Source organism: Rhipicephalus microplus, unplaced genomic scaffold (genome assembly GCF_043290135.1).
Source record: "Rhipicephalus microplus isolate Deutch F79 unplaced genomic scaffold, USDA_Rmic scaffold_25, whole genome shotgun sequence".
Classification (NCBI taxonomy): Eukaryota; Metazoa; Arthropoda; class Arachnida; order Ixodida; family Ixodidae; genus Rhipicephalus; species Rhipicephalus microplus.
Window position 1 is genome coordinate 2,516,673 of NW_027464598.1, and position 20,828 is coordinate 2,537,500.

A 20,828-nucleotide genomic window follows, 5' to 3' on the forward strand; every position below is an offset into this window, starting at 1 on the left:
TGATTTTCATGTTAGGGGCTGCCACTTGTGTTCGCCATGCAATCATGTCATACCATACCGGTTTTGGAACATACCATGTGAACTAAGCCACCGCAAAAGCTGCAGGACTATAAAATGTAAATCATAACATTCATGACATAGATGTCTCGATTTTCTTGTTATGACTAGTCAAATATGTTCTTTATACAGTCATGTTATGCTCTACCACGTTTCGTATTGATACCAATATCGAAATGGCCAGGAGAGCTAAAAGTCGTAGGCGGCTAGATAGATAGATAGATAGATAGATAGATAGATAGATACATAGATAGATAGATAGATAGATAGATAGATAGATAGATAGATAGATAGATAGATATGGATAGATAGATAGAGATGGATAGATAGGTATAGATGGATAGATAGGTATAGATGGATAGATTGGTATAGATGGATAGATTGGTGTAGATGGATAGATTGGTATAGATGGATAGATTGGTATAGATGGATAGATAGGTATAGATTGATACATTGGTATAGATATATAGATAGATAAATAGATAGATAGGTATAGATGGATAGATAGATAGATAGATAGATAGATAGATAGATAGATAGATAGATAGATAGATAGCGATAGGTATAGATAGATACTCTCAATGTGGCCGAAGTTTGCTAACAGGTGCTTCGCATTTAAAATGCATGTTGCGCTTTGAACTTGTTTGACTCGTACCCACGAAACGTTTATTCAACTGAACTCTCTCGAGCTTTGACTCATGGCTCAGCCGCACTCACTTAGACTGAGGCTCACGGCTCGATCTGAGTCGAAGTGAGTCTGAGTGAGTCGACTAATGAGTGAGTTCGCCGACCTTTGGGCGCGAAGGCTACATGCTACTGATGTCCACGTTAAACATCTGGCTGAGTCCTTTTCAAAAGAAAGAAAAGAAATTCGATAAGAAAGTAGCCTTGCATGCTTCTTTCACTTGACCTTTATTTCTCTCTCTTTCTCTTTTATGAATAATGTTATGAGGCAATGTCCCACTAAAGTGGTTAGATAGGCATGACGATAGTTATAGCGAGAGAACAAAACGATGACACAGAGACAAGAAGAACACGAAAGATAACTATAACTATCGTCATGCCATACCAACTAGCCCAAGCTACCACACTTCTAAGTTAGATAGGCGCCGGCAAAGGCGACGTGATTTCGGTGAAGGACACAGCTCTTGTTTTCCCTCTTGGCCTGCGCATTGGCGCTGTGTAAATATATCTTCAAACGCTTAGTCTGGCGTGTGCCTTCATGTAACATTTTTGTGGAAGGTGCCGGGTTACAACGCACGACGGAGTTACGCAGTGGATGCCTAGTCCCTGCTTCGAACATGTCTACCGGCAGCGACGCTTCGTCAACTGCCACGCCCAATGCATCAACAGCGCCGATCTCCCCCGTTTTTTTCGTGGCCACTCCAACCCGCGATCCCGGCAACTTTTCGGAAACGGACGGCGAGGACGTGGATAAGTGGCTTAAACTCTACTAGCTCGTCAGCGAAAACAACAGGTGGGACGCAACCTTGATGCTGGCAAACATAATCTTTTATTTGCAAGGAAGGGCCAAGGCATAGTCTATTAACAATGTGGACACCATCACGAGCTGGGACGTATGCAGGACCAAGTTACGCGAGTTGTTTGGTCATTCTGTCAGCTGCAAGCAGGCCACAAGGAAAGAGCTTGACACACGTGTTCAGACACCCACGGGGTTTTACATGGCGTATATGCAAGATGTGCTGACCCTTTGTCGTAATATTGACCGAAACACTGCTGAAGCAGACATGGTAGTGCACGTGCTCAAGGGCATACCTGACGATGCATTTAACCTCCTTGTGTGCAAAGGCTGTTCCACAGTACAAGATGTTATTTTGGAGTTCCAAAGCTTTCAAGAGGCTAAAAGCCGTCGCAATGCGCACAACTTTACGCGCCTTCTTAACACTGCTGCGACGTCAACTTGCGAGAATCTTCGTACAGCGACCCAGTCCAATTCACACTCCGGTGACATCCCGAGAATCGTACACCTCGAAATCGAGGCCATATCACCCGCACCCTTGAGAGCAACAGCACCGAGTGATCCTTAGCCGACCAAATCACTAATACAGACCGTTGTTGGCCAAGAACTAGCCAACGCGGGTATTCACACGAGCTGTTCTGTGCACCGTCCCGAAGCTGTCAGTTCATCTACCTCGAGCCACCCACAACATTATAGCGGCCCTGCTCCACGTAACCGTTACCCAAATGCATGGAGGACGCCTGACGACAGGCCAATTTGCTTTCGATGAGAACGAGTGGGACAGATTTCTCGCCATTGCCGAAGCACGTGGACCTCACCATATCGGACAAACTCACGCTTCTCCATCCTCCACTTACCAGCCCGTCTCTATGGCCGGGAACTACCACGGCGTGATGGCTCAGCTAATTAAGACCTGACCACTACAACCACTGCCCAGTACAGTCACTCACCTTCACCTCAACGTAGAATTTCCCGGCCTCCCCCGCCGCCCCGCTCCCCGTCCTTATCCTCTGCACGGCGGGTTTCTTCGAAAACTAACGGCTGCAGCTCCTGGGGTGACGCTGTTGATACGACTTGCTCTCCAATTCAACTGTTGACGCTTTCGACCAATCAGAACCTGATCAACGTTGAAGAGCACGGTTTATCTGTTAAAGCCTTGTTAGACACTGGCGCCCATATTTATGTGATGAGCTTGCACATTCGTGACCGCTTAAAGGAAGTCCTTACTCCAGCCCCTTCACGCAGTGTTCGTGTTGCTGATGGTGGTACGGCTTCTGTTATTGGCATCTCTACTGCACGCGTTACTATCGCAGGCCGTCAAACTTCACTCATCTTCACTGTTCTCTCTCACTGCACCAATGATGCGATCCTCGGTCTTGACATTTTGTCCACTCGTTCCGCCCTCATCGACTGTCCAGCTGGTACTGTGCAACTTGACCTACCGTGTCCGATTGATCCGGCCAGTGCACCCCAAGCTCGTATATGCTCTGCTGAGCATGTTCGTTTGCCACCGGAAACTGTGACCTGCATCATAGTAATGCCCTCACCACCTGTATCCGAAGGCGACCATGTGCTCGCGCCCATTACATCCATGCTTTTGATTCACAGTTTTACCTTACCACACACTGTTGTTCAGTTACGTGCAATCCGTGCCTTCATTCCTGTGCTCAACTTCGCTCTGTGTCCACAAGTGCTCACGCGTGGAATTACCCTCGCCATGCTGACTCCCTCTGATGAATACGTCATCTCAGCTCTGTCTTCGAGCGATGCTGGACACTGCAGCTAAACGCATTCTCGATCTTCACAAGCAAGCCCACCTGCTGACGTTTAAAAAAATTATCGCGAAAGACCTTTTGCCGGATACAGCTTACGCACTCCGTCGCGTAAATGAGTCATACTTGGACGTATTTGACTTTTGTGATCGTCCGCTAAATCAAATTACTGCTGTAAAGCACCGCATTGTCACCGGTGACGCCTCCCCTTTCCATCGATGGCCATACCATGTATCTCCAACCGAGCGTCAAATTATTCAAGCAGAAGTCGACGAAATGCTCGCCAGAGACATAATTGAACCATCATGTAGTCCATGGGCTTCCCCTGTAGTTCTTGTCAAAAAGGACAACACTTGGCGATTCTGTGTTGACTACTGACATCTGAACAAGATCACGAAAAAAGACATCTACCAGCTACCACGCGTAGACGACGCCCTGGATTGTCTTCACGGTGCTAAGTATTTTCTGTTCATTGATCTAAGATCAGGCTACTGGCAAATTGCTGTCGACGACATGAAGCGCGAAAAGACCAGTTTTGTTACGCCCGATGACATTTTTACCAGTTTAAGGTCACGCCCTTCGGGTAAGGCAACGCTCTGGCCACCTTCGAGCGGATGATAGACTCTCTTTTGCGTGGGTTCAAATGGTCAATTTGTCTATGTCCCCTTGACAACATTGTCGTCTTTTTCTGATCTTTGAGACCCACCTCAACCTCATATCCTCAATAATGGCTGTTTTTCGCAATGCCGGTCTCTAACTGAACTCTTCAAAGTGCCACTTTAGACAACAGCAACTAAGCATGTTGGGCCACCTTGTCGACTTCTCTGGTGTAAGCCCTTATCACGATAAAGTGCGAGCCGCGCGGAACTTTCCCATCCCGAATTGCACCAAGGAAGTCCTCAGCTTTCTTGGTCTGTACTCGTCCTTTCGACGTTTTATGAACAACTTTGCAGAAGTAGCCCGTCCTCTCAGAAACTTACTGAGAAAAGATGTCTCATTCACATGGGGTGCTGCGCAGGCTACGGCATCCTCTACACTTACTGCATAGCTAAAAGAACCACCTGTTCTGGCCCATTTTGACAATGCCGCCCATACAGAAGTCCGCACCGATGCCAGTGGCCACTAAATTGGTGCTGTTTTGGTCCAGCATCAAAGCGGCTGCCCCCGCGTTATTGCCTATGCCAGCCGTCTCGTCTCGCAAGCGGAAAGTAATTACTTAATCACTGAAAGAGAATGCCTTGCTCTTGTTTGGGCAGTAGCAAAATTTCGGCCCTATTTACATGGTTGACATTTCATCGTCACAACCAATCACCACGCACTTTGCTGGCTCGCATCCTTGAAGAACCCCACTAGGCAACTTGGTCGATGGGCATTACCACTCCAAGAGTATAACTACTCGGTGTCCTACAAATCTGGCCGCTTACACCATGACGCTGACTGCTTATCTCGGAATCCATTGGACCCACCTGAGGCGTTCGATGAAACGCCATATGTCCTGTCTCTCTCCGCTTTAAGCAACATCCGTGAGGAACAGCGACGAGATCCGGTTTTAAGTATAATCATCGAGACGCTTCATTCTGTGGCACCCGATTCGTCTACGCGATTGTTCGTGCTTAAGGATGATACATTGTACCGTTACAACGTCCGCCCTGATGGACACGAACTGCTCCTTGTGGTACCTTCCCACTGAGGTGCGAGCGTGATCAGCTAGCTCCACGATGCCCCCACTGCCGGTCACCTTTGACTGTCTCGGACGTATGACCTTGTAGAGCGTCGATTTTACTGGCCCAGTCTTTATCGCTTGATCCGCAGCTACGTCTTCTCGCGCGACCAGTGTGAACGCCGAGAAAAAACCTTCTTTGAGCCCATCCGGTTTCCTCCAACCACTTGCCGTTGCCTTTGATCCGTTTTTTACTTGGTCTTGACCTCCTGGACCCTTTTCTTGCGTCCACTTCTGGAAATAAGTGAATAGCGGTCGCGATGGATCACACAACTCGATACGCCATCGCACGGGCTCTACCAACCAGGTTTGCCACGGACGTTGCCGATTTTCTCCTGCACGGCGTCATACTTCATGGCGCGCTACGCCAACTCCTCACAGATTGTGGGCGCTATATTTTTCCCGAGTTACCGACGACCTGCTTCACTCCTGTGAGACAAAACATAAATTTACGACAGCCTACCACCCGCAAACAAGCGGGCTGACTGAGCGATTCAACCGGACTTTAACTGATATGCTTGCCTCGTACGTATCGTCCAACCACCAGGACTGGGACGTTGCGTTGTCCTTCGTTACTTTCGCCTATGATTCCTCACGCCACGATGCAGCTTCTTTCTCAACTTTCTATCTCGTGTTTGGCCGTGACCTAACTTTACGGTTTGACATTATCTTTCCGATAGCCCTCGACTCGACGACAGAATACGCCCGCGATGCTATCACGAGAGCTCGAAAATAAGTTGCCCGTCAGCGCCTTTTAGCATCGCAAGATCAGCAGTGGCAGCATTACATCTCTCGTCATCGCCAAGTTTCCTTTACTCCGGGTTTTCTTGCTCTATTGTGGACTCCGACTAGGCGCGTTGGGCTTTCTGAAAAACGACTTTCCCCCTACTCAGGATTCTACCGCGTATTGCGCCAGGTGACAGATGTGGCCTACGAGATAGTCCCGCTCGAGTCCTCCTCCTCCTCCCCTTCACTGTGTACCGACATTGTTCATGTATCTCGCCTTAAAATTCACCACTAGCCAACATCATAGAAAGCACCGAGACGGCGCTTGAGCACCCGGGGGTTATGTTATGAGGCAATGTCCCACTAAAGCGGTTAGATAGGCGCCCAGGAAGACGACGTGATTTTGGTGTAGGACACAGCTCTTGTTCTCTATCTTGGCTTGCGCGTTGGCGCTGTGTAAATAAATTTTCAAACGCCTAGTTGTGCATGTCCCTTCACGTTACAATACTATGGCAAGGTAGCATCAATGTTTTTCAAAAGTAGATAACCTTTACGGGAAATGTTGCACCACTTCTGAAAACACCCAGGGCCGTGTTTTCAGCGGCAATAGCCTCTAGTTACATGCTTGCTCATCTTTCATGCACATCTTGTCGAGTACTGTGTTTTAATTGTAAGAATGTTCATACAAAAGTCATCTAATAATGCAAATCGATCTTTATGGTTCAAGTCAGCTGGGAATATTGGAATCACCTGATATTGTCACGGGGTCGTGATGCTCACGAAGTCTGAAGTCGACGCATGCAAGATGAAACTCCTTATTTGGCCAAACTTGTGGCCGCGAGAAGGAAAGAGATGATACAGCAAGAAATCTATGCTGTACACCAATGTAAGCGCGCAGAGCGTCCTTTGTCGATAAATGGATAATCGCGGGGACAAGCTCTTTTTCATACATGACGAATCGAGCATCCTGGCCTTATGGCTGGTGGTTGCACCAGCTCTGGAATACGCTTGCGGATATCAACCACACGCTATTTTTTGCGCGACCTCCGAGATCCGTTCGGGCAGAGCAGGAAATGCAAGCCGGAATACTTCACTCATTTATTTACTCACCTATAACACTCACCAGGGCCAAATAAAATTGGAGAAGAGAGTCGTTGTTTACCATGAGAATATTTCGAGCTACTGCTTGAAGATGTACTTAATATGGGAAAGCAATGGGCTTTCCCAGTTTCTTTGTTTAGAAAGAGTGTTCAACTATTTAGAGAACGTTGTACTCGGCTAAGGCAGAACACGACACCACCCATGTTGAAATGAAACAAAAAAGCAAATTACTTCCGAATCACAAACACACTAGCTCTGTTTAGAATAAGTGTTTAGCAATTCAGAATACTTAGTACTCAACTACGGCGGAGCTGTTTAGAAAGAGTGGTCATCAATTTCGAGTACTCTGTATTTTACCATGGGAGAGCTGTAAGCCGTCCTTTGGGCTTGGGGTGGGTGGTGTTAAAACAAAAATGTTACTTTTTATAGTGTTAGGTACTCTATTACGGGAGGTCATAGAGCCGTCTCATGGGCCGGGCGGTGAGAGGGCGTGTGTGCTTAGAACACTTGTTAACAATTTCAAGTACTTCGTACTCAACTATGGGAGAGCACTTAGTCATCCCGCTAAAAGTCCTGCTGACTAGAAAAAAGAGGTAATTAAATGGCTTGAGTCTAAATACCCGGATGCTAGAATATGCATTCACTAAGAGTCTCCCCACTTGCACCAACTTCTTTTTAGTTTTCGGCAGTACGTACTACTTGCGATGATACGAAGTGCAGCATGAAGCAGCACTCATAAAAAGTCTTCATGTGTACCGAATATGTTTTAATCTTACGTCACCTAAAGAAAAGTATGAACCGCACATTTCTTAAACGTAGTGATTGAATTTTGAACAGCTACAACAGAAGACACTTCGCTAGATCACAGCCCGCGATGAACCCTGGGGCCACATGTTTTGGCGTATGCAATATTTGATCGGTGAAGGTAATAAGGATTCCTCGCTTCCTTTGGGCCGTTTCACGCTGGCGGCAAGCATGCCCTGACGTTGTGGTGCCGTGGACAATCGGCCGACACCATCCGCAGGAGAGCTGTTCGAAGCGCACGGCAAGCTTCGCCAGCGAGGCATTCCTGCCTCCGACAAACGTGGCTGCTTTTTCGAAGGCCGTTGTCGGCCACCTCCAATCTATCAAGCGACCGCGGTGCGCCCTGTAGCTTATAAGCTCCGAAAGGACGCTTCCATTCGCTTTGGGCTCATATCTATAGCTTCGACAACACAGTACTCAAATCGACTTGCCGCCGTTTTTGAGAGCCGTAATCAAATAATCAATGTTATAGGCTTACAAACCTTGCTTAATCTCGGAGGATGTATATTACACATTATTTAATTGCATAGATTTTATACACTAATACCTAGAGAAGAATCTGGCGCTGCGATCATGTACCCTCAGGGTAATAGCGGGAAGTACAGGCTTCGGATTGTATCGCATTAGCCAGTGAACTGTCTACGGATCGTTTTTTTTTGCAGTTTCAGTCATGTTATTCGCGTAGAGTGGGTAGTGGGGTGGGTGCAAAGGACTGAAGCTGCGCCTTTGATGTTCAAAGCAGCTGAAAACTGCAATGGGCCTCTCAATTTACTGCAACGCTGGAGCTGTATAACTCGTGTTTGACAGTTTAGGCGAAGCACCGTCTATTCACCGCTGCGCATAGATGTAGCGTTCCATGCCAGTACAGGATTTTACAATGAGTTCGCGTTTGTTGTTAGTGCGTCTTACTAAAACTGGTTGAACCCAACTGCGAAACAACGGCAATGCGAAGTAAACGCACCGCCACGCACTTCTGACTCGACTTCACAACAAAACGAGAGGTGCGTTGAGGGCAGACCACTCGAACAGACGCACCTGGCATCGCAGCAGACGAAACGTTAAGTGTTTTTCACTTAATACTGTGCAGCTATTTACATAAATAGATATTGCATACTTTTGAGGACAAACCAATAGTGTTTATTTTGAAATGTTGTAAGGAATAATTTGTTACATCTTGATGCCAAATCTGGAACGCAATGGCAGAGCAATGCACACTCTGGTGGTTAAATTTGTCCAGGTTTCACTTCTACCGCCAAGTCACGAGAACCGTTTGCAATAAAGTTTCCGTACAAAAAATGAAGCAAGTTTCAGTTTAATATAACTTTATATTACTTTGTTTTACACTCTGAAAAGAAGCGTCGCGAAAATCAAGAACCCAACCCTGCACTTCCCATCATTACCATGTGGGTAAAAGCGCCGCTGAAGGAGCCCGCGTAGACACTAGTGCCAGATTCCACTCTAGATATTATTGTATGAAACTCTATGGTTAATTGTTTCCAACCTTGCACAGCTAACACCACCTGTCCGGGTGCCAGTTTTGGGACACGCTTTTTTTCTCGCTGCTCTTTTGTGAATACCGGAGATGCTAAAGCGCTCCATTAGGTGCTCGAATTGAACCTCAGAAACACGTATGACATCAACATTTATGGCGTGAAGTGGAGTGGCCTGCTGGATTTCGAGCTGAACGGTTGTGTCGCCAGCAATCTCCGACGCCAATGCAGCTCTCGTCGATCGGCCAGTCGTACGCGATCTCCTGACGCCGTTTAGCTTTCGCCGAGTGGTGCCTCGTCTTCGGACTCCTTGTATCTTGTTGACCATGTTTCCCGTCTTTCCCATCTGTTCTCTATTTCTGTCACTCCTATGCAGCGAGTGCTTTCTCTTATCTTATCCCCCTCCTCCAATCTCGTACAAGGCACTGGGCTCGGTCACCTATAGGCAGACGAAAATTAGGTGCAAAAACCACGCGTTCAATGCAGCGTGAAAACCGTGGAGCAAGAAGGAAGCAACTCGAAGTGTCTCGCGTCCCCGCCGTGGTGGTTTAGTGACTAAGGTGCTCGGATGCTGACACGCAGGTCGCGTGTTCGTATCCCGGCTGTGGCGGCTGCATTTTTGATGGATGCGGAAAAGTTGTAGGCCCATGTGCTCAGATCTGTGTGCACGTCAAAGAACCCCAGGTGGTCGAAATTTCCGCAGTCCGAAATTTACACCTTGTTGCATAGTCTTATGCCACAGCTCGTAGTCGAGGTACTTTCTGCCACAGCCCACTACAGCGGTCATAGTGAGGAAGGGGAACATGTATGGTTTCACACATATCGCATAATAAGTAACGAAGATTGCTAGATGTACTTCTCTTCTTGAAATATTGCAATTACAGGCCTATATGACAAGAACATCGTCGTCATAACTGACTTTTGTTCACAATGAAATTAAAAACCGATATTGTTTACCTAAAGAACTTGATGAAATCAGGAATGGGTGGGTGAAGCACTCGCGGAATGATATTTTTCGTGCACGCTAGCAACAACAAGGAACAATATGAGACAAAACCTTAGAAGTCCTGGATGAAATCAGTATGATACATGCCGCCGTTGCACAGGTACATGGTGTACCGCAATGAAGGCCTGGCACGACGATGATGTCATTGCACAACATTGTGATATCACGACCACATTATAACACCGCAGGAAAATACATGCGTGACACTGGATTTTGAAAATTCAATGCAGCACGCGTGCTTTTAAAGAGTCAGCAAAAAAGTCAGCAAAGTTTCACGGTGCGTAAAAAATACGTTCTCACACTGAAGGGAACAATTCACAGTCTGTTTGTGGATGGCTTTACAAAAACTGTGGAATAGGAGGGGATATTACAAAGCCCAATCGACGTGACACATTTATCTATAACGTTTGAGTTCATGATGACCAGTTCTGATAACCTTGTTCAACACTGGAACATGTGCCGGCTTACTCACACACTGTGCGGTGCGTAAAAATTGGTACATTGTGCATCCAACTAAAGAGATGCCGTCAGGGCGTAAATGCATATTCAAAGGAAACCAGCAAAGTAAATGCATTCTGCCACGTTGTATCAGCCGTAATCACACTCGTGGAACGGAGTGAGTGACCAGGTGATTCGTCACCTCAACTTCGCCATGTTGTCTATGATGAGCTGCTTTTTTGGGTCCAGAGACAGGGCCACTTGGTAGTGTCGAAAGGCACCTGGGTAGTCACTCTGGAAAAAAAACGTGTAGCATAATATGTCGACATAAATGATTGTGCACAAACATTCTTGCATAGAAAAAGTGGTATTTTAAGGTTAAGTGCAGTCAAGGGAAGTGTTAAAAAAGAAGTAAGCATAAACCACAGTGTGTTTCCAGAAACCCTCTAATTACTGGCGCATGATGAAATAGTTGGGTGGTTGGTTGGCCCTTAGACGCCTGGCGCAACCAGCGCGGGGGATCGGCCTTGAAACAGACGGTACGTTATCTTAGAAATAAGACTTTTACCAGCCTAATAAGCTTATATAAGGAAGTTTTTTTAGAAAAATATAGGTAAGACATGTAATAAAAATAGATTAATAAAAGTGAACTTGTGCTTATGTTGTACACTCAATTCGTTTTGTTTTTCTTAGGAGATCGCATATAGCTTCGCAAACATTCTTGTGGCTCAAGCTCTTTCCAGTTGGCCCAAAGGAAAAGACTGCTGGTAGGTATAAATTTAAAGCCTACATATGAAGAGGTTCATCTAATAACAGTCTTTTATTTGCAAATACTTTGCATGTCAAGAAAAATTGCAGAAATCTTATCTCGTTGCAGTGAGCGCATAAGGGTGACTTTAGCAGACCAGACCTGTGTAGGTGAAGATTCAGTAGGTAGACTAAGCATCGTACTCTCGTAATTGATATTTCCGCCCTTCTAGAGGAACACCATAGGTTTTTCCAAGTCTACTTAAAAAGAAAAAACTCCGCCTCTGCGAAGCAAGACATTTCAAACTTATTCGATGTGGCAAAATTTTCAAACAACGGTGATAAATGCCAGCGTCAGTAATATAGCAATTATGGGACCATTATGTCAAACCACCTCAAGTGCATGTGAATTTTCATGGAGGGTATTACCTTTATGACCTGGTACTCATACCAATCAAATGAGACGTTCATATCTTGGGGCAAGGGCATAAAACACTTCTAAAGCATTCCCCATATTCGGTGCAGTTAATGAAGTGCAGACAGACAGGCAGTCTGTGGGAATGAGAGCATCTGTTATGAATAAAAGCTATTTCTATGATGCTAAGACAGTTGCAAGTAAATTCACTTTGTAAATAGGTGAAAAATCGGGTAAACGAAATGAAAAAGACCAATTAAGCAATGAAGATGCATTTGCCACTTCTGCCTTTTCTTCACAAACAGAAACATCAGTTGGTAATACAGTCTTTAAAATAATCTTGCCAGATGGTCTTTCACAAGACCATTTGAGTACTTGCTGGGAACATTTATGCAATAATCAGGAAATATATTCACGAATTTTGTTTTATTGTTTAAAAAGTCTCCTTAGCACCAGTACTTTATGAAGGTTTACTTGTAATCTTTCCAAGACCTTCTCAACGACTATTACTTCTGGGCACCTTAATCTAGACTACTGTTGGTTAAAAAATGCTGTCGACTCCGTTTTGAAAGCCTACTGTGACCTTCACTGTGGGGATTCATAAATTTTGAAAAATCACGCACTCTTAGCATTTGGAAACTTTTAAGAGTTGAAGGCAAGCGTGCTTCTTGATATATTTATCAAGATATATTTTTTTTGCTGCTTAACCTGAAAAATAAATCTTCAGCCTGTCCAGATAATATATCTAACACATTCTTGCGTAAATATGCCGAACCCGTTGCGCACACTTTAAAAAACGTTTTTTGCCTCTCCTTCGAAAAGTTCTTCATTCCTGATGACTGGCGCATGGCACGTGTAGTACCGGTGTTTACGAAAGGAGATCGTTCAAACATTGCAAACTACAGGCCTATTTCCTTAACGTGTACGTCATTAAACACATAGCTATTCAATCACATAGTCGCACATTACATCACAACATTTTTTGAAAGAAACCGCCTGCTGTCGCCATTTCAGCACGGATTTAAGAAAAAATTATCGATCACAACGCAGCTAGTTACAACAATTCATGAGTTGACGTCATCGCTTAATATGGGGAATCAAATTGATACTATTCATTTAGATTTTAGTAAAGCCTTCAATCTTGTCACGCATAGCAAACTCATTTATAAAATTAAATATTCTAGGTCTACCTGTTAACCTCATTGACTGGATCGGGTCTTACCTTCACAATCGCAAGCAGTATGTTAAAGTAAATGACTGCATGTCTGGTATTCTACCAGTATCATCCGGAGTTCCTCAGGGTAGTGTTTTGGGACCTATTCTATTTCTAGTGTATATAAATGACATTGTTGAATCAATCGACACATCACAAGTCCACATAAAGCTTTTTACAGATGACTGAATACTTTTTAAAACGATTACAGCTCCGAATGACCAGAAATGCCTGCCATCCAACCTTTGTGCCTTTTCTAAGTGGTGTGATGATTGGTCAATGAAATGAAATAGCGATAAAGCAGTTGTCATGCATATAACAAATAAGAAACACCGTTTTAATTATACGTATTCTCTCAACGACCGTCAATTGACTGAGGTTAACGAATATAAATATTTAGGCGTCACAATTACAAGCCATTTAACGTGGCCAAGCCACATTAATAAATTATGCTCATCTGCTTCTAGAATGCTCGGTTTTTTGAGACACAAATTAAAAACAGCGCCCTCAGAAATCAAAATGTTGGCCTACAATGCTTTTGTCGTTTGGGACCCACATATAAAGAAAGATGTTAAAAGCTTGAGATGGTGCAGCGAAAGGCGGTTTGCTTTATCCTTAATGCCTACCACAGAAATGACTCTCCAACAACGATCATGGCCATTAATGACATCCCTACTTTACAATACCGAAGAGCTGTTGCCCGGCTAAAATTTCTATACTAACTTTATTTCCGTAAATTTAACATTTGTTCAGAAACTTATATAAGAAATCGAATCTCAAGACAAACTCGACATACTCACAGTTACACTCTTGAACCTTACTTCGCACGTACTAATCTTTTAGAACTCGTTCTTTCCTCGGATGATCAATGATTAGAACGCGTTACCTTTTGAAGCATTCTGTAATAATGAAAATCCTGACTTCGATAACTATGTATCTTTCCGTCTTTAACCGTACAACTCAAGATCTCAGATTGTCTCACGTTGTATTTGATTTGCATTCTTCGGTTGCAATTTGCAATTTCTTGCTGCCATTTAACTTTGTTCAAATGTTAACCTGTGTTCTACTGCCTTAACATGTTTTTATTGCTTGAACTTTCTTTTATTCATGTTACATTGTGAATCCCTTTTTAATATGCCCCCCTGCTTGGTCTTTCAACCGCAGCATTCTGTAAAAATATAAAATATTGTTTGCGACAAACTTAGGGAGTCGAGGACATAATTGTAACGCTTCGCGTTCTATAAGTAACAGTGGCAGAAGTTTGTAGGCGGGTGCTCCAGAAAACAAGAAGAAGCAAAACTGTAATGTCAGGTGAGTACTAAACATTATGTTGTGAAGAGCCCATGACGACGCAAACCATACCTGTACTGCTACCTCTATGAAGCATCCCTACTGCCCGTGCTCCTTCAGCTGTCATATTTTCTATATGCGGTCTCCACTTTAGATTTACGATATAAGAGCATCTGAGAGATTTACAATATAAGAGCATCGATATAAGAGCAAGGGAGACGAAAAACATTACAAAATTTAAGAAGCAAACAATGAATGTAATAATCCAAACCGACTGATAGGATGCATGTGCTGAAGATTGGTAATGTATGAAATATATCTGTTTTAATGTTTGTTTTTATTATTGTTTTCTATATACACAGAAATTGTATGTTTTTTATATATGTTAATAGTGCTGATAACGTTTTTGTATTTATCGCTAAGGAACAGCTTTGTTTGAATCTTCAACCGATATTTTCTGTGCTTGTTCTAATAATCATCGCTTGTTCATAATTTGTATAATCTTGAATTTTCTATGTACTGTCGTGCTGTACTTTCCCAAGTTGCCTAACGACGAGTGAGCCTAGTCAGGAGACGCTATTTCCTTTTGCCCGCTTCCATGAGCATTTTTGTAAAAAATGCCCAAATAAATATGAATAAAATATATAAATATAAATAATTACAATAGAAAAGTAAAAGCGGCCCTAATTATTTAAACAAATCCACCTGCGGGATAACGTCCTGTTTGTAATGTACCACAACTCACACAGGAACTCTTAGTGGGAAAACTACGATTTCGCTTTTCTATATCTTTAATGATAGATTAATGCTGTTCTGAAGTCCACGATGTCACAACTCACTTCCAAGTGCCGTATCACAGCAAGGTTCAGATGGCATGAGCGAGATGAAGATGGAGCCGAATAGCTGCTTCGTAACTCTGAAACAAGAAACAAGTGACACCTCCAAAAATTTTCCTCTTTCTTGTGAACCTTATTATATGAAACACAGCACATACGTAGAGTGATAAGTAGATGATTTGAAGCACGCTCTTTGGTAAAAATGTGGGGTCTACGGCCCAGGGAATGATTTGCGTTAATTTAGTCATTTCCGTTTTTACTTGACACGTAAACGGAGAAAGTGTTTAGGTAGTGTTTACAGCTCTAATGACGCAACACATATGGACTTTATAAACTAAAACCGAGCTAGTTCTATTGTTCATTGAGCCATGTCATACAAGGTTTCTATTTTAGTTAAAATACTTTATGTACATAAGAGTAAAAATTTCTGCCTGCTTATGTGTATATTGAGAGCAATACGGCTTGCTATTACATATTTATCGAATTTTTATTCTTTTAGCTTCAATTCGCCTCTACCCTCTCTTCATTAGGTCAGTCTGAGTCCTTTGAAAACGCCGTATGGTTCAGCAAAATGGAATGCTAGCGCGAATTTTATAACTCTCTTGCAGAAGGTTCTTACCTATGTGACTTGGACGTCCTGATGTCAAATCACAATAAAACAAAATTGTCATTTCAAGAAAATATAGAGAACCAATATTTCAACCTTATAGAAATGAATGAATTTTTATTTGATTTTCCTAACGTCAGTGACCCGTGCAAAATACGTTCAAGAATGAAAACCTCCATTCTTCACTTGATTAAAAACTACCACATTGAATGTACCTACCTGTGCCGAAGAGTTTAGTTCACCTAGGTCCTTCAGTATGTCACCGTGATCACTGTGTATTTTCGCACATTAGAGGTCATCACCATCACACTGATTTAGAGCCTTCAATGTGTAGTGCATTGCCTGAAACATTTCCAAACATTAAAAACAATGTGATAACTAATATATTTACCATGAAAATCAGCACGAGAACACGCAACAGTCCATACATTCTTCATTTTCGTTCAAGCCAGCTTAGAGAAACCGCTCGTGGTACGAAATATTGACCTATAAATCTTTGGCTAGGCAATGCCAGCATGCCAGCAATGACAGCACACTGGTGTGCGCGCATTGAAATTAGGGAACAAACAAAAAGAAAATTTTAAAGTAACCAGAAAATCGTGCAAGCATATGTGCGAACTAACAGTGATACTATGAAGTGGAATGTGAAAGTGCTCAATAGTATTAAACTCCGTGATTATGGAAATCAATTTCAGCGTGGTACAAAGGTAGCGTATTAGATATTCATATATATTGAAGATATGTAATTCAATTTTTATGATATAACAGAGGTAATTTTGTAATATCTATAATTATTACTTCAATGAGGCCCATTTTGTGGTCGGTTCAGCAGTACCGTAGTGTTAGAGCAGCCCCGACAGAACATATTTAAACAAATAGTTGCGCCCCATCCATAAATATTTAAGGAAGTGCGGCAAAAAGAGCTGCGACCGAAACATGGCCACCGCAGTGACTTAGTGTGCGTTTTTCACACTTGCAAGTAATCCCGACTAGCTTAAAATTTTTATGCCCAAAATACGTATTGCTGTCTGAGCTAGATGAAAAAATTTAAAGAGACGAGCTTTCATATGCTCGCATTTTTCTTACAAACGTCTAGTGACAAAGTATCAACTGTTAAAATTCGTAGGAGATACGACGTTATCGAGTAGTCAATACAACAGTTAACTTTCAACAGTCAATACAACAGTCAATACAACAGTCAATACAACAGTTAACACAAAAAAATTGGTTGTCCAATTTCGTGTAGAGAAAAAGTACCTCGACTGTGCAGTTTATGTGGTTGCATAAAAGAGCAGCCGTATGCAAGGCTCCTCTGTCGGTGCTGTTGTGCTCATTCACGTCCCGTAGGAGGTCCTCAGCTGCTCGAAAACTGTGGAGCTGAATCAGAAGCTGAGCCTGAACATGAACATAAAAGAAAACCCCAGAAGCTGCTTTGTCTATTGTTTTATTCTCCAGCAGCAATTCCTTTTGCATAATTTAGAAGCAACACAGACGCGTTTATTCACATCACAATACACCTTTCACCAGAATTACCATTGTACGGCCTACACAATTACTATAACCATCCAGCATCTGCACTAACTGGACATCTCTGACTATATCTTTTAAAAGTACGATTGAGTCAGCCATAGAGAGTCAACATTTGTCTTTCTTAAATGTGAAGCATTTTATCAATGCCAAATGCAGTTTGAGTAACGAAAATGAATGCTTTGAAATCAAACAGATCAGGATCCCGGCAGAAATCAAGTCACAGCGTTGTGCGTAGCAGTCAGGTTATCTATCGCAGATCCACTGTCAGGCCTCTTAATTACTTTGGAAAACAGCCTAGGCTACGCTAATTGCAGTAGCAGCGCATTTCATATAATTTGAAAAGCAACAAGAGTTACATTTTTACTGCAATTAGAAAGGCGTCATGTCGTATAAACGTCTACAATGGATTTCGCTTCAGTTTTGCAGCAGTGTAACAAACATGTGTAATTCTACGACTGGCCAACCTATATCGAAGCGTTCCCCAACTTTTGAGGTGTACGTGAATGAAGGTAACGTATCATATTACCTTCAGCGCAGTGTACAGTGCGAATAATTTCTGTAATGCAGGCATATCTGCTTTAATGTGAGTGCTAACATCATGGCAGACCATAACTTATCCTTAGCGAGGGCAGTAGACAAGTTGAGACACCCGCTATGCGCACACCAGTACACCTGCGAAGACACGTAAACTCATCTCGTAACACCTGGCTCCAAGACATAAAATGCCGTATAGCCAATTACTTGCCGACTGTTTCGCATGAAACCGGCGATTACCACGAAGAGTCAGATGTAGTTACTTTTTACACTGCTCCCATTTCTAAATATTTTTTCTATGTTTTCATGAATGCGTCATTGTTCTATCTGCTCAAGTATCTTGCGAGAATGTTAGTTATTCTGGTTGAATACAGAAGTGACTCGCACTACACATCGGGAGAGGAGGGGTGGTCATTTTGTGCATATTCGAATACTGACAGCTTTCTTTTTCATATTTTCGAGGTTATGAAAGAAGTGTTTATTCAATGAATTAATCTTTTTTTTTTATTTCAAGCATTCCATCTAACGTTAAATAGCAAAAGAAAGACCAAAATCTTACCCCAGGAAGCTAGAATTCAAAAGAGGGCCTAAATGGCTTGTCATGTCTAATCTAACGTTTCTCTCATGTGAAAAAGAACAGCTGACAGTGCCTAGGAGCACAAACATCCAGAACTTGAACAAACTTCCTGAAAGTTAAAGCTTATGTTTGCCCTTTTACACACTCACTGACATGGTCAACCTTGCTGTCCCGGTGTTCCGGGAAGAGCCGGTCGATTTCTTCGTACAGTTGTCTCGCATCATCCAGCCGACCACCATTGACGTAAAACACAGCGAGATTGTCCATCACCTGCGGAGCCGTCGCAACAGCAAGAGCCCTGTCCGTTACAGTTCACCAATAAAAATTATGAAGGTGATTAGGAATGTGACACGTCAACAAATACATTTAATATCATGTGGTGCACATAAATTGTTCAGCAGCCTATGCAATATGGCGTTACCTTTCTTAGATACAAGAGTTTGTTCGAGTAGCAGGAACGTTTGGTATCCTATGCAATGTCTTTATAGGTAAAACAATACTGCTAGAGGTATTGCAGCAATACAAAATGCGAAGAATTTTACACCATCTATCTATCTATCTATCTATCTATCTATCTATCTATCTATCTATCTATCTATCTATCTATCTATCTATCTATCTATCTATCTATCTATCTATCTATCTATCTATATAACCGCTTAGACTTGTAGCTCTCCTGGCCGTTTCGATAATGATATCAATACCAAACTCTTGAAATGTCATAACATTAAAATTATGGCATGTATGTCATGAATGCCATGATTTGACATTGATGAAGTGATGAATGTCATGTCATGGTACCTTTCATGGTCTTACTGCTCTTGCGGTGGTTTCGTTCACATATGTTGCAAAATGGGCATGGTATGACAAGACTGCATAGCGAACATAAATGAAAGATCCTAACTTGAAATTCATGACATGAATATCATGATTTTCATTTTATGACTAGTCATAACTACACGCCAATCTCATGGTGCGCTCGCGGCCATTTCCCTAGCTTCGCATCTACCAAATTTGGTATTACAGGACGTGAATGAATGACGAAGGTATGTGACTGATGCAAACATTATAATGATGAGAAGCGTGTCATGGAACAACCTGACTACATGCCACGCTCATGATGCGCTCGTAGCCGTTTCGCTAGCGTCACACATACCAAGTTTGGCATTATGGGACGTGAATGGATGACGAATGTATGTGACTGGCGCAAACGTCATAATCATGAGATTCGTGCCATGTAACAACAATACTGATTGATTGATTGATTGATATGTGGAGTTTAATGTCCCAAATACACTATATGATTATGAGAGACGCCGTAGTGGAGGGCTCCGGAAATTTAGACCACCTGGGGTTCTTTAACGTGCACCCAAATCTGAGCACACGGGCCTACAACATTTCCGCCTCCATCGGAAATGCAGCCGCCTTAGCCGGGATTCGAACCCCGCGCCCTGCGGGTCAGCAGCCGAGTACCTTAGCCACTAGACCACCGCGGCGGGGCGTAACAACAATACTACATGTCGCACTCGTGAGGGGCTCGGGACCGTTTCGCTAGATTCACATATGCCAAATTCGGTATAACGTCACGTGAATGGATAGCGAAGGTATGTGACTGATGCAAACGTAATAATCACGATATGCGTGTCATGTAAGACCATGACTACATGCCACACTCAAGGCGCCAAAGCACTTAGACGTGACACGCTGCGCGTGTGCTCCAACGTTCGTTTCGTCGCGTCATGCTGGCGATGCCACGCCAGGGGCCAATCTGCCTGGCATATACTCGCAGGCACGCGCCGCACTGCGTTGCTTTGACGCACGCGCGTTTCAGCGCGTCCAGCGTCACTCAATCACGAAGAGAGGCAGACTCAGTGCTGTCTGGATAAACTGTGTAATGCCATAGGTACGAAATGCAGCATGTTGCATTTCGCGCCAGTTGCCACCGGGCCGCGCCGACAGACGCTGGCCGCGCCCGTCGCACCTGGCGTCCGTCTTGCAAGCGCAGCATTGCTGTGCCCTGCGTGCGCGCTCGTCAACGTTACGTCGGAGTATATAAGGCCCTTAAGAATGCGCTTGCGGCCGTTTCGATGGTTCCACATATATCAATTATGGAGTTGCGGGACGTTAATGGATGATGAAGTTATATGACTGGTGCAAGCATGATAATCATGACACGCGTGCCATGGAAGAACATAACAACATACCAAGCTCATGATGCGCTCGCCGCCGTTTTTCAAGCTCTACATACATATAATTTGGTATTAAGTGACGTGAATGGGTGGCGAATGTAAATGACAGTTCCGAACACGATAATCAAGATATATATGTCATCTAAAACATGACAACATGATACAAATATAGAGCACTCACGACGGTTTCGCTAGTTCTAGGTATACCAAATTTGATGTCAGGTGACCTGAACAGATGACGAAAGTAAAGGACACGTGCAAATATGATAAACATCACTTGAAAGTGTTGTGCGGCA

General features: G+C 43.4%; 1 long non-coding RNA gene across 1 annotated transcript; it reads right to left on the reverse strand.

Moving 5' to 3' along the window:
- Positions 1–9,844: 9,844 nt before the first annotated feature.
- Positions 9,845–15,178, reverse strand: LOC142786537 (uncharacterized). Its single transcript, XR_012889083.1, has 2 exons — positions 15,099–15,178; positions 9,845–10,888 (listed from the first exon to the last, which is right to left on the reverse strand). It is a non-coding gene; the product is annotated as an uncharacterized LOC142786537 (long non-coding RNA).
- Positions 15,179–20,828: the final 5,650 nt, after the last annotated feature.